The sequence below is a fragment of the Mus pahari genome, chromosome 13, assembly GCF_900095145.1.
Source record: "Mus pahari chromosome 13, PAHARI_EIJ_v1.1, whole genome shotgun sequence".
Classification (NCBI taxonomy): Eukaryota; Metazoa; Chordata; class Mammalia; order Rodentia; family Muridae; genus Mus; species Mus pahari.
The window spans coordinates 67,756,864-67,768,793 of record NC_034602.1 but is presented as its reverse complement, the minus strand read 5'-3'; the positions used below and the strand labels follow the sequence as shown (position 1 = coordinate 67,768,793).

The window sequence follows — 11,930 nt, the reverse complement described above, 5'->3', positions numbered from 1 at the left end:
ATCTCGGCTGTCCTGGAGACTGATGTGGTTCTGTTCCTTTGCTCCTGTATTGTCACCTCATACGTTCCATTTGTCTTCACTGAACTAAGCTGAGGAATGTCTGGGAGAAGCACTGGGCTCAACCTGACCTGGGTATAAAGAAGTGTAAGGGGCTGGAGAGATGGCTCAGTGGTTAAGAGCACTGGCTACTTGCTCTTCCAGAGGTCCTGAGTTCAATTCCCTCACAGCCATCTGTAACGGAATCTGACGCCCTCTTCTGATGTGTCTGAAGACAGCTACAGTGTACTCATATAAATGAAATAAAAAAATCTTGAAGAAGAAGAAGAAGAAGAAGAAGAAGAAGAAGAGGAGGAGGAGGAGGAGGAGGAGGAGGAGGAGGAGGAGGAGGAAGATTTCTTCCTAAAAAGGAAATAAGGAAAACCCTGGCCATCAGTAACTGCTCACTTGCTAAGTTGTGATCATGGAAGGGTGATGATTCCAACTGGTGGAACTGTTCTGAACAACCAGGATATGGAAAATACTCACAAATAAGAAAAATAGCTGTTCCATGGGCAGAAGCGGCAACAGATGCTGCTCAGGAACAGGGGCCCCGGGAGTGCCCACACCCCGTGCTCTCGGCTCCAGAGGCATCATGTCAGAGTACAGAACTCTTCTTCAGGATCGACGGCATCATTCTTGAAGGCGTGGACAGCTCACGTCAGCCTGCAAGGAGGAAATTCCCAGTGAGAAGAATGAGGAGGTCACTGCAGGCAGTGCCTGATTTAGCTTACTGGAGAGCCACAACACGCTGCACCAAGACAACAACGTCTCCTACACTGAGCATGGCTTCGGAGTATCCCACTGCCCTGACCTACTTGTGATGATGGTTAACTACAGAACCCGTGTGCTGAAGATCTCCAAAGAGGATGAGCTGGACACTAAGCTAAGCAGTATCTCTAGTGCCAAGAAGAACAAAGACACTACTTGGCAGCCCTCTGAGGAAGAAATCATCAAATTGGCTCCCCCAACAGCAACAACAACAACAACAACAAAGCCTGAGCAAAGGGTAGGAAGAGGAGGAAGGCTGGATCCTCCCATCCGCAATGGGAGGAGCTAGGGCAAACCCGTGCCCTATACCCATTCACTAACTTGGGGGAACCGCTCTAGCTGATTGGCTGGTTAGCTGGCTTATCTAGTTCCTCCTCCTTCTGAGGGGACATCATGGAGGGGAAGCTTAATTTCTCCCACTATAGGAGGAGGCGGAAGCTACTTCTGTGTAAATAGGAAGTGGCACAATTCCTCCTCTTCCCCTGCCCTCCCCTCTTCCCGCATCTTTAAAGTACGGAAGTAGAAAGGACCTGCGTTTTCCTACACTGAGGAGCTATGGTGAAGATGAGGTATGGGAGAGATGGTTAGATCTAAAAGTGAGGAAGGAAGGTAGAGAGGCTGCTCAGCCTCCACCTAGAAGGGGCAAAGAAAAGCCAGATTTCAGTGTTTGTATCTCCATGCTGGACTGGCTAGAATTCTTTCCTGCTGTTCCTTAGGCTAGAGTCCTGAGTGCCAGCAGGCCCTCCTTTCTGTCCTTGTTATGGGCCTGGGGTGGGTATGAGCCAGAAATCCGAAAGTGAAGACCATTAGATCTTTTCCTGGTCCCAAAGATCAAACCCCAGTGGAGAAGCCCCAACTTCTGTTCTGGAGAGATGATGCTGGGGCCATGCACTACTGAGCCCGCCTGAGCTAGGGACATAGGCAGAGACAGTCCCATTTTCTATTCCTCTGCTTCTAAATACAGAGTGTTAGATACACTGGCCCCGAGCCTAAGGAGGTTCTGGAATGAGATCCTTAGGTTTTAACCCCAACCTGCCCATATCTACAGGATCCCAATGTGGGTATTGTAGGCCATCTTCCAACTCTCCAGTTTAGAATTCCCCAAGCAAGGTAGAAGTTAATTAAAGTGGTTTCCTTTGCACTGACCACCCCCCTGATTCAGTCCAGGAAGGGACTGGTAACCTTTCTCATTTGGGTTGTGGATGTCACACGACCAAGTACAGTGAGGGAACCCAGCCTTCTCCCTGTCCCAAGATGACCTTCGCCATCCTGGTCATGCTAACTGTGTATATATATATATATTACATATATGTATTAATAGGTGTATGTGTGTGTTGCCATGTCAAAAAAAGAGAGAAAAGAAAAATGTGTAAATAAATGAGTAAAGCCACTACTAATCAAGTTTGGTTTTCAATGACTCTCAGGAAACACTAGACCTACACTGCTCATCTAACCCCCAGGGAATATAGCTAAGACCTAGGATGGACACACTTTTTATATATGCCGATCTGCTGGTTTTATTATGAAGCATTGGAAGCCACCACAGCTACCACTGCCATGACCAACTAGGTGAGTGACAGTTATTGGCGAGGCCCACCCAAAGCTTACCCAGGGAAGGGAAACTCTCCAGGCAGCTCCGCGTGGAGATGCAGGAGCACAGGATTTCTTGGGAGATTCTCTCAGCCATTCGGGTTTCTGCTTGGCTAGAATGAGTACATAAGCTGTTTGTCTCAAATGAATGCTCCAGTAGCTAAAACACCAAAGGGGTTTAAGGAGACCTAATGAAGCCAGCCACCTGACAAGAGCACCCAGAGAGAGATTTGCAGGAAAGAACTGCAGCTTCCTCCATCACTGTCGTCCCAAGATTCAGAAGCATCTCCTGCACGTCCTTGCTTAGATTTCCATAAAGCCGCTGTTTCCCACGTCACCTAAAGTCCTTCTGGACCCATTCTCTCAGCTAACAGTGTGTTTAGAGCAATAATTTCATTTATTTAGCTGATTCTCTGTTCGGTGGAATACTCCTCTTGACTGTCATCCTAATTGTATCAAACCCCCCACCACCATGACAGCTTTCTTAATATTGCTTGCCTGCAAAATGGAAAAACAACAGTAGGTGCTTAGTGGGTCCACAAATAAATGGAGGGGACACCTGGAGTCTCTTGTTCATCTCCCATGAGCACTATCAAAGAAGAAACCAAGCATTTATTTGCAGTCCATCTTCTGTGCTGATTCAGATAAAACCTGTAGGAATCCCGTGATAGGCCAGTGGAAGTAGAAGTAAGAGAGGGGAGGGAATCAGGGAATCTTGGGATCCGGTTGAACTACAAAGCCACTAAGCCAGCCCAAACATGCATGCCCATCCACAAACGCGTTAGAACTCAGTTATTTGCCTGCTGCAAACACTGCACAGTCCACATGCCTTTCACCAGATGGTCACTTACAAATAACAGTGTGTTGTGGTTTGCTAAGTTTGACCCAAGGAGTAGCACTATTATAAAGTGTGGTCTTGTTGGACTAGGTGTGTCACTGTAGGTGTGAGCTTTAAGACCTTCATCCTGGCTGTCTGGAAACCAGTATTCTGCTAGCAGCCTTCAGATGAAGAGGTAGAACTCTCAACTCTTCCTGCACCATGCCTGGACTGGATGCTACCATGTTCCTCCCTTGATGATAATGGACTGAACCTCTGAATGTGTAAGCCAGCCCCAATTAAATGTTGTCCTTAAAAGACTTGCCTTGGTCATGTTGTCTATTCACAGCAGTAAAACCCTAACTAAGACATAGTACTCTGATATTTAAAAAAAAAAAAAAAAGCATTTTCTTTTCTTTTTCAACTATAATCAACACACAATTGAGCCATGTTCTGTGATCAAAGTAGGGGGAAATCAATGGCTAGGCTATGAACACAGCTAAACCACCCAGATCATGTTGGAATTTGTCAAGAAGTTTTTGCTGTTGGATATCAAATGGGTTCTAGAGAGGAGTTGTTCTAATTCCTGTTTTGTCTCAGAACAAAGCAGTAATTACAGGGAAGATCTGGGAAAGGATTTATTATTTCTAAGAAGGAAGAACTATGAGAAAAATACAGTTGGGGACAGAATGAAAAACTAGATGACAAAAGAAACCTTTAATGTAGTCACTTCCAGAAAGCAAAATGGATTCTACCCCAAAGCATTTCTATGACACTGAGTCGCCTTAGTTTCTTTGGCATTAACTTTTAGAATTTATTGAGAAAATTATAATTAAAAGTAAATATCCTCTAAATAATTTATGACAATCTTTTGATGCTCACATTTGTTGACTGCTTAAAGAGGCAAAATTTCATTCCTAGGAGAATATACATTACAGCTAAGGTAGTTTTCCTATTTGTTATAATGCTGAAAAATGTTTTTAATTAAGTGATATTAATACAAGTGCAAACAGAGTTCTTTGGCGCAGTTTTCCATATAAAGAAGTGTTAAATATTAAATGAAGGAAAGTGCAAGCTGCTTTAGTTTGTCCATCTTAAAGATGAAGGTTGCATGACCTTGTACCAAGGGAATGCAATGTGGATTCATTAGCTAATTAGATCTTTGCTGTCGCCAGTATTATGAAAGACAAAGTATGCTTGCCTCCCTCGCTCAAGCCAACCTTCATGTGCTCTCTCTCTCTCTCCTTTTTTTAACTCCAACTTCAATAAGATATAATTGACAAATCAAAAATGTGTATGTTGACAGCACATAACATGAGGTTTATGTATTTATACAGAGTGAAATGATTAAATCAATCTAATTAACAAATCTCTCACTCTACATATTTATCACGCTTTTGTGGTGAGGACATTTAGAATCTGTTCTGCTAGCAATTAGCAATCTATTGGCAATTTTCAAGTGCATAGTCTATTACCACTAACCATGTACATGCACTAGTACCATGCACAGTAGGCCTCCATAACTTAGTCACTCTGAGTAATAGAATCTGCTCGCTCTAACCAGACCTCCCCAGTTCCATCCAAACCTACCAACCCCTAGACCATCCTAGTCTCTGCTTCCGTGTGCTCAATTCTTTAAGATTTCGTGTATGAAGAAGATGTAAGATTTGCCTGGCTTAAATTAAAACTTAATATCCTGCAGGTTAAGCATGTTGCAAAAGACAGATCCTCCTTTGTAAGGCTGAGTTGTATTACACCATGTGTAAGTAATTATGTTTTCTATATCCATTCATCCCTTGATACATACCAGGGTTGATTCAACATTTGAGGTACTGCAAATAATGCTTTAACACACTGATTTCATCCCCTTTGGATACATCAAGAAAAGGAATTGATGGGTCATATCATGACTGTATTTTTAATTTTGGACAATTGTTCTTCCTTCAATTATTCTTCTTTCTCTCGATAGCCACTGTAGCATTTTCTATCCTGGCCAGTGGAGACCAAAGCCCTTGCTTCTTGGGCAGGTCCTTGAGAGCCCCTGTCATCTCTTGCCTTTTCTCACCTCAAGCTTATGCACAATCAGCTACTATTAAAGCAGACAGCCAGGAGGAATTGTGAGTTCAAGACCAGTATGGGCAGCATAGTGAAACCCTGCCTTGAAATTTAGAAACAAAAGCTGTGGGTATAGTAAAGTGTTTGCCTAACAAAGCATTGGGTTCAGTCCCCAGAATAGAGAGGAGAGGGGAGAGAGGGAGGGGAGAGAGGGGGGAGGAAAGAGGAGGGAGAGAGGAGGGAGGGAGAGAGGGAGGCTGTCTTAGTCAGGTTTCTATTCTTGCACAAACATCATGACCAAGAAGCAAGTTGGGGAGGAAAGGGTTTATTCAGCTTACACTCCCACATTGCTGTTGATCACCAAAGGAAGTCAGGACTGGAACTCAAGCAGGTCAGAAAGCAGGAGCTGATGCAGAGGCCATGGAGGGATGTTCCTTACTGGCTTGCTTCCCCTGGCTTGCTCAGTCTGCTCTCTTATAGAACCCAAGACTACCAGCTCAGAGATGGCACCACCCACAAGGGGACCTCCCCCCTTGATCACTAATTGAGAAAATGCCTTACAGCTTGATCTCATGGAGGCATTTCCCAACTGAAGCTCCTTTCTCTGTGATAACTCCAGCCTGTGTCAAGTGGAGACAAAACCAGCCAGTACAGGGGAGTAGAGAGAAGATGGAGGAGAAAGGGGGGAGGGGAGAGGGGAGCGGTCTTCTTTATGTAACATAAGACTGTCTCATATAACAGGGTGTACAAACGAATAAGCTGACTGCAGAGAATACAACCATCACAGCACACACAAGGAAGAGTGGAAGGGAAATGAAGTCTTCTAGATGCCCCTCACATACCTCTCAGCTGCCTCCCACTGCCCCACTGCCAAGCCCCAGAAGCCCAGAGAAACCCTTCTTCTGAAAACCTAGTGATAAATTTAATCCCCAGCAAGCACACACTGCTTAATCCAGATCTCCACTTCCTGAGCCAGGTCCTGCCTGTGGCTGAATTGGCTCCTGAGTGGCTCCTTCAGTTTAGACCACAGGTAATGCCTGTCTCTTCCTTCACTCACCCAAATGACCCATTAGTTGCTCTCGTTCTTGTCGCTTATGCAGTCATTCACTAGTTCTGAGTTTATGTGCGCCTGTCATGAGCTGCTGCTTGTGCTCCTTGACCTGTCTGACTAAAAGTCCAACATACAAAGAAGTCGCCGAGCCCGGTGGTGGTGGCCAGCAGTAGATTTTTTCTAGAGCTGGTGTTCTTGCGTTGCTGTCTTGACCAAGTGTTTTAATACCTTCACGCCTTAGTTTTCGCAATTGCAGTATAAGATTACCAAATAGCAGCCACTCCATCAGATTTTGTGGCTCAACAAATAAATCACTTGATAAAGTAAAATAAACCCCGGAAAGGTTAGTTTTTATCGTTGTCATTTAAGTATCTGAATCAGCCTCAGATCGGCGCTCCATTGCTGAGCTGGTGGTGACATTTGGCACGGTGTCTTCCATTTAAATAAAACGTGATATTTCACATTCCTGGAGATGTTTGTCTCCCTCACAGAGCAGGCCATGGAGAATGGATCTGAGGAACATTTGTCACTGACAAGGATTACTTTATATTTATTAACCCCAGTTCTGCCATGTACCATATGAAAGGAAAGCTGTCCCAAATATGCCTACAATATTCGGGGTTGGTAGCATTCTAACACATCATCATGCTAGTCCTGTGGGATCCCATTAGGATGTTGGTCCCCTATAGTCAGGTGTGGTGATATATGTCTGTGATCCCATCACCCAAGAAAACAGAAACAAGGGGAACTTGTTGAGATACACTGTGTGAAGTCGTATATCTGAGTCTTTCCTCATCTACCTAAGGTGTTCTATGATTGGCTTTAATAAAAATCTGATGAACAATTAGCTGGGCAGGAAGTAGAAGGCGGGACTTCCTGGGAGGGAGAAAGGCACTCTGGGAAGAAGAAAGAGGAAGGTTTTTTGTTTGATTTTTTTGCCGGGATCGGTGAGAGGAGCCAGTTGTAATTATAGGCCTAGCAGGTACATGTGGATAGATGGGGCTAGAAGCCATATGGCTGGCTGGGGCTAGGTGGTTGGGTTAACTTAGATGAGCTAGTAGAGAGTATGCCCGGGTAAGGCCTGAGCTTTGAAATATTAAAAGGTCTTTATGTAGTTATTTGGAGAACTACCTGAGTCAGGACTAACTGCTGCCATATTAATTCCTAGCATCAATTAATATATATAGAATATAAATTCAAATCATTTTACAGATCTGATATTCCAGGCCAGTCAGGATCTCACGTGGCGACTCTGTCCCCAAAACTAAAAAATATAGAAGTGGGAGTGAGTGGGCAGGGGAGCAGGGTGGGGGGGGAGGGTATAGGGGTCATTCGGGATAACATTTGAAATGTAAATGAAGAAAATATCTAATAAAATAATTTTTAAAAAATAAAATTTAAAAATATAAAATAAAAATTAAAGAAGAGAGGAGAGGAGAGACACCTCTTGCTTCTAATCCTCCAGTCTTAATGACCTCAGCTCCTTTCCACTCACAGGCCACAGCCTCTGCACTCTTGTTTCTTTAGGAAAGACATGAATTGTGCAATGGGAAATTGCTTCCTTTTCAATAGAGATGTTGTTCCTAGGGGGGGAAAGTGTAGGGGCAAGTATTAACTTCTGATGCTGGCAGCTACAGCATGCAAAAGAGAAAAGAAAGAGAAGTTGCCTCCCCTTGCCCCATGGAGGAGACAGAGCCCAGAGTCCATTAGCTCTGTGTGTCCATCTTCACATATACTTCATTGTCTTCCTTCAGTGATGGATCAGGTCTCTGAAAAGAAAGTCTTCAAGTTGTTGCAAATGTACACCTGTGAGAACATCAGCACCAACATCAGTACCAACTAATGGTGCTCTGTGACTCCATTTTCCCATCTGTAGACCAATGATATTGTTCCTCTTAGAGCCAGGAGAAGGGGCACTGGCCCAAAACTTGCCAAGCATTGAGTCGGAGATCTATTACCCATTATTGTTACCGTTGATGTGGCCATTGATCTATCAGCCTTACATCCATGATTGCCATGAATACATACCCAAGTGGTCCTTGCAAGAAAAGAAAAGCTCCTTCCATTCTTTTGATCCAGGAACACGAGAAATGAAAGTGAATTTGTAGCATGAGGGAGCCATGTAGACCTCCACCCTCGAAGATGCAATGCCAGCTTCCTATAGCTGCTGTAACAAATTACCACAAACAGTGCCACTGTAAACAACTCCAAGTTACTTCTGAAACTCAGGTCTGAAGCGGGTTGTCAGGAGGCTGGATGGGGAAGCAAGCTTCTTTAGCTTCTAAAGAGAGCAGCACTTGGTCTGTACCTCTGTCATGTTGCCTCTTTCACTGACCTTCCTACTTCCTTTCTTCCCACACAGGGGTCTTAGATTACCCATCCAGGGAATCCAGTGTAATTCCAAAATCCTTACTCCCATCTGCAGTGTCCCTCTGGCTTCCAGGTTCCAGGGATAAGGCAATGGATATCCTTGGGGGCCATCACTCTGCTCACCAAGATGCCAGGAAGAACCAACCTCTATAGCTATAGCATTGTTGTCACAGAGTCCCAATTCCTGACTTTGTTACCATCTTTATTTCTGACCTACCCTCCCAGGGCCACCAGACTTCTCTAAGGGTCAGTTTTCATGAGCCAAATAAGAAAAGCCACACTGTGTCTGTCTCATGTGGGTAATAACTAAGTCTCTTAGTGTATCCAATGCTTGGCAAATTTTAGGAGAAAATGCCAGGTAAAAATGAATAGTGATTTATCCATCTCACGAGTCAATTAATAAGCTGACACTGCATTGAGATCTCGGGATGGAAGGCATTCTCTGGTGCCGAGTGCACCAAGTGCTTTGTCTTTGTCTTCATTTCTAGCCATACATCAAATGCACTTGAGCTCATTTTTCCTTCTTCAGATAAACTATCTCATTTTCCACCCCTGTGGTTTTCTTGAATGACTCCTCCTCCCCCCAGCATTCCAGGGGGATAAGTGTGGCTCATTCTCTTCTGTGGGTTTTCTGTGGGTGGGTAGAGATGCTCTCTCTCTCTCTCTCTCTCTCTCTCTCTCTCTCTCTCTCTCTCTCTCTCTCTCTGTAGTACCTCATCAAGGACTGCTCTGGCCTGATGTTAGTTCTTTCCAGTTCTGCAGTCTCCAGAGGGAAGGAAGTCATTCTGGCTATTCACCTGCTGAGTCAGGAGTTTGCCCTTCCATCCAGCGTCATATTTCACTCTCGTTATAGGGAGCACTTGGCTGATTGTACTTCCTTGGGCTCCCGCATGAAAACAGAGAAGAAACCACTGCACACTGCTCAGAATCCCTTCTGCTGTCTGCAGGTGGGCAAGAGATAGCCCAACGATGCCCGAAGAGGAAGGCACACCTCTCTTCAGAACCAAGGCCTATGGTGGGGCATGCCTTCATTCACTCTAAGAAAGCTTTTATTCTCCAAGTTGCATCTCACTGCTTTTTTTTTTTTATTTTTCCATATAAAATGAACAACCTTACTATGACGATGCTGGGGGAGAGTTTCTAATGTTCTATAGGACAGTCGGATAACTATGGTTGAAAACAATTAACTGTATAGTCAAAACAGAAACTAGAGCTGAGGATGGAATCCAGTGATACAGTCATTGCCCAGCCTGTGCACGATTCCCAGTTCAACCTCCAACAGCACAAGACAAAGATTTAAAATAGACACTAGGAAGAATTTTGAATACCCTCACCACGAAGAATCTAAGTGTTTGATGTGCTAGGATATTCCAATGACCTTGATCCAATCCTTATGCATTGTATTGTGATGAAATGTAGCTCAGTAGCCCATGAGTATGTATAATAATTATGTATCAATTAAAAATATAAAAAGAACACTGGGATGTATTTTTTTCAAAGGCATAATTTTTTTTTACAAACCTTTGTGTTGTTTTTTTTTTAATAGGTAGCTATATCAGAAACTGTTCACCCATTTCAGACAGAGGGGCTAGGAGAGAGGGAAAAGTTGATAAATATTCAAAGCACTGGCTGTGGGGAAGATGCCTTACCTAGAGATCGACCATCGCAGGAAGCCACATCAACGTCTCTAGAGCTGGAGGGGTGAAAGGTAAGAACACTCCCACCCGAAGCCCACAACCACAACACATTTGCTACTGCTGTTGGGGCAGGGAGTTCTGCCCTGTGCTCACTACCAACTGCTGTTCTATAACATATCGACTCAAAACGTAATGACTTGTGTTGTTGTATAGATATGAGGTGTCCCCAACAGGGCACGTGTCTTGAAGGCTTGGCCATCAGCTGGCGACACTATCGAGAGGAGGTTGGATCCTAGGTCCTCTGACATAAATCAGTAGATTAGTACTGGGGGGGATCGTAGCATGACATTAGTGGGAGTTCAGGGAGTGGAAGGAGTAGGCCACTGGGAGGGGGGACCCGGAAAGATGTCTTGCCCTCCGATTCTTCTCCACTCTGACTCCTGCCTGCTATAAAGTGAGCACCCTGTGACGTCACAGGTTCTCACCACCATCCAGTTCGAGCATTGGATCCAGCGACCACGGGTTGGATAAATCCTTCCTGTTTGTGTATCGGCTCTTTCAGGTACTTAGTGGGATTATAAAACCAACACAATGTTAAAAGCTGATTAGCCTCACTCTGGCCCTCATTTATATTTAAAAAACCTCACATTTCTATGGATGGAGAATCCAGGTATTGGCTTTTCTGGGCCTCTACTACAGGGCCTCTCACAGGCTGCAATCAAAAAGGCTTTCCTCATGTGAAGGCTCAAATGGAAAAGGATAGACTCCCAGGTCTGGGCTCCTCGTAGACTGTAAGACCTTGGTTCCTCACTGACCTTTGGACAGAATCTCTTTTCAGTTTCTTCTTATGAACACAGCCTCTTGCTTTAATGAAGCGTGTAAATCAAAAGCCAGTAGGGTCTTCAAGCAAGGAATAAGATCCAAATCCATTATAACCTAGCTACCGATGAAGCCTGGCTCAACACTACCATATTCCATTGGTCAGAAAGTCAAGGAAAGGGGATTGCAAAAGCCTGTGAACACCAAAAAGTCGGGACGAATGGAAGGCATTAACTGCAAGTGCTGAGCAGTGAGCAGAAGCCCAGGCTTCCACCCGTCACGTGGGGTCCAGTTGCCCATGACTACTCCCGCCTGCCACCCTACCAGCCAAGTGAATGGCTTCCCCTTCCTACCACTTCTAGCTTCTTCCCACACCTCCCATGGCAAACGCCTCCAAAAGCACAACTATCAGGGAAGCGCTCCTGCATGCCCCACAGCCTCAGCAGCTTAGAGTTCAGAGACAAGGAAATGATGTTAGCCAAGGCCTGACCACAGGGAAAGATTGCTGTGTCCACACTTCTCCACATGCCCTGCCCTGTTCCCTCTCATTCTAAGCAGAATCACATGCCCACATGGCCTGGCTCAGGACCCCTGGCCATCCTCTCACTAGAATACCCCTTTGGGCTTCCTCCCTGAGATTGTGGCTCCGTGTTCCGTCCCTCCGGAGTCTGCCTTTTCACTTCCTCCCAAGCATGCCTAGCCTGTGCTCCCTCCCTTGTCTCCTTGGGGCCCTTATCTTTCCCAGTAGCGCTGAATGATAGCACAGAGCCTTTAAATTGATTCA

At 44.9% G+C, this 11,930-nt stretch overlaps 1 pseudogene; it reads left to right on the top strand.

Moving 5' to 3' along the window:
• The first annotated feature begins 631 nt into the window (after positions 1-631).
• Positions 632-1,096, top strand: LOC110330319 (annotated as a pseudogene).
• The last annotated feature ends 10,834 nt before the right edge of the window (positions 1,097-11,930 follow it).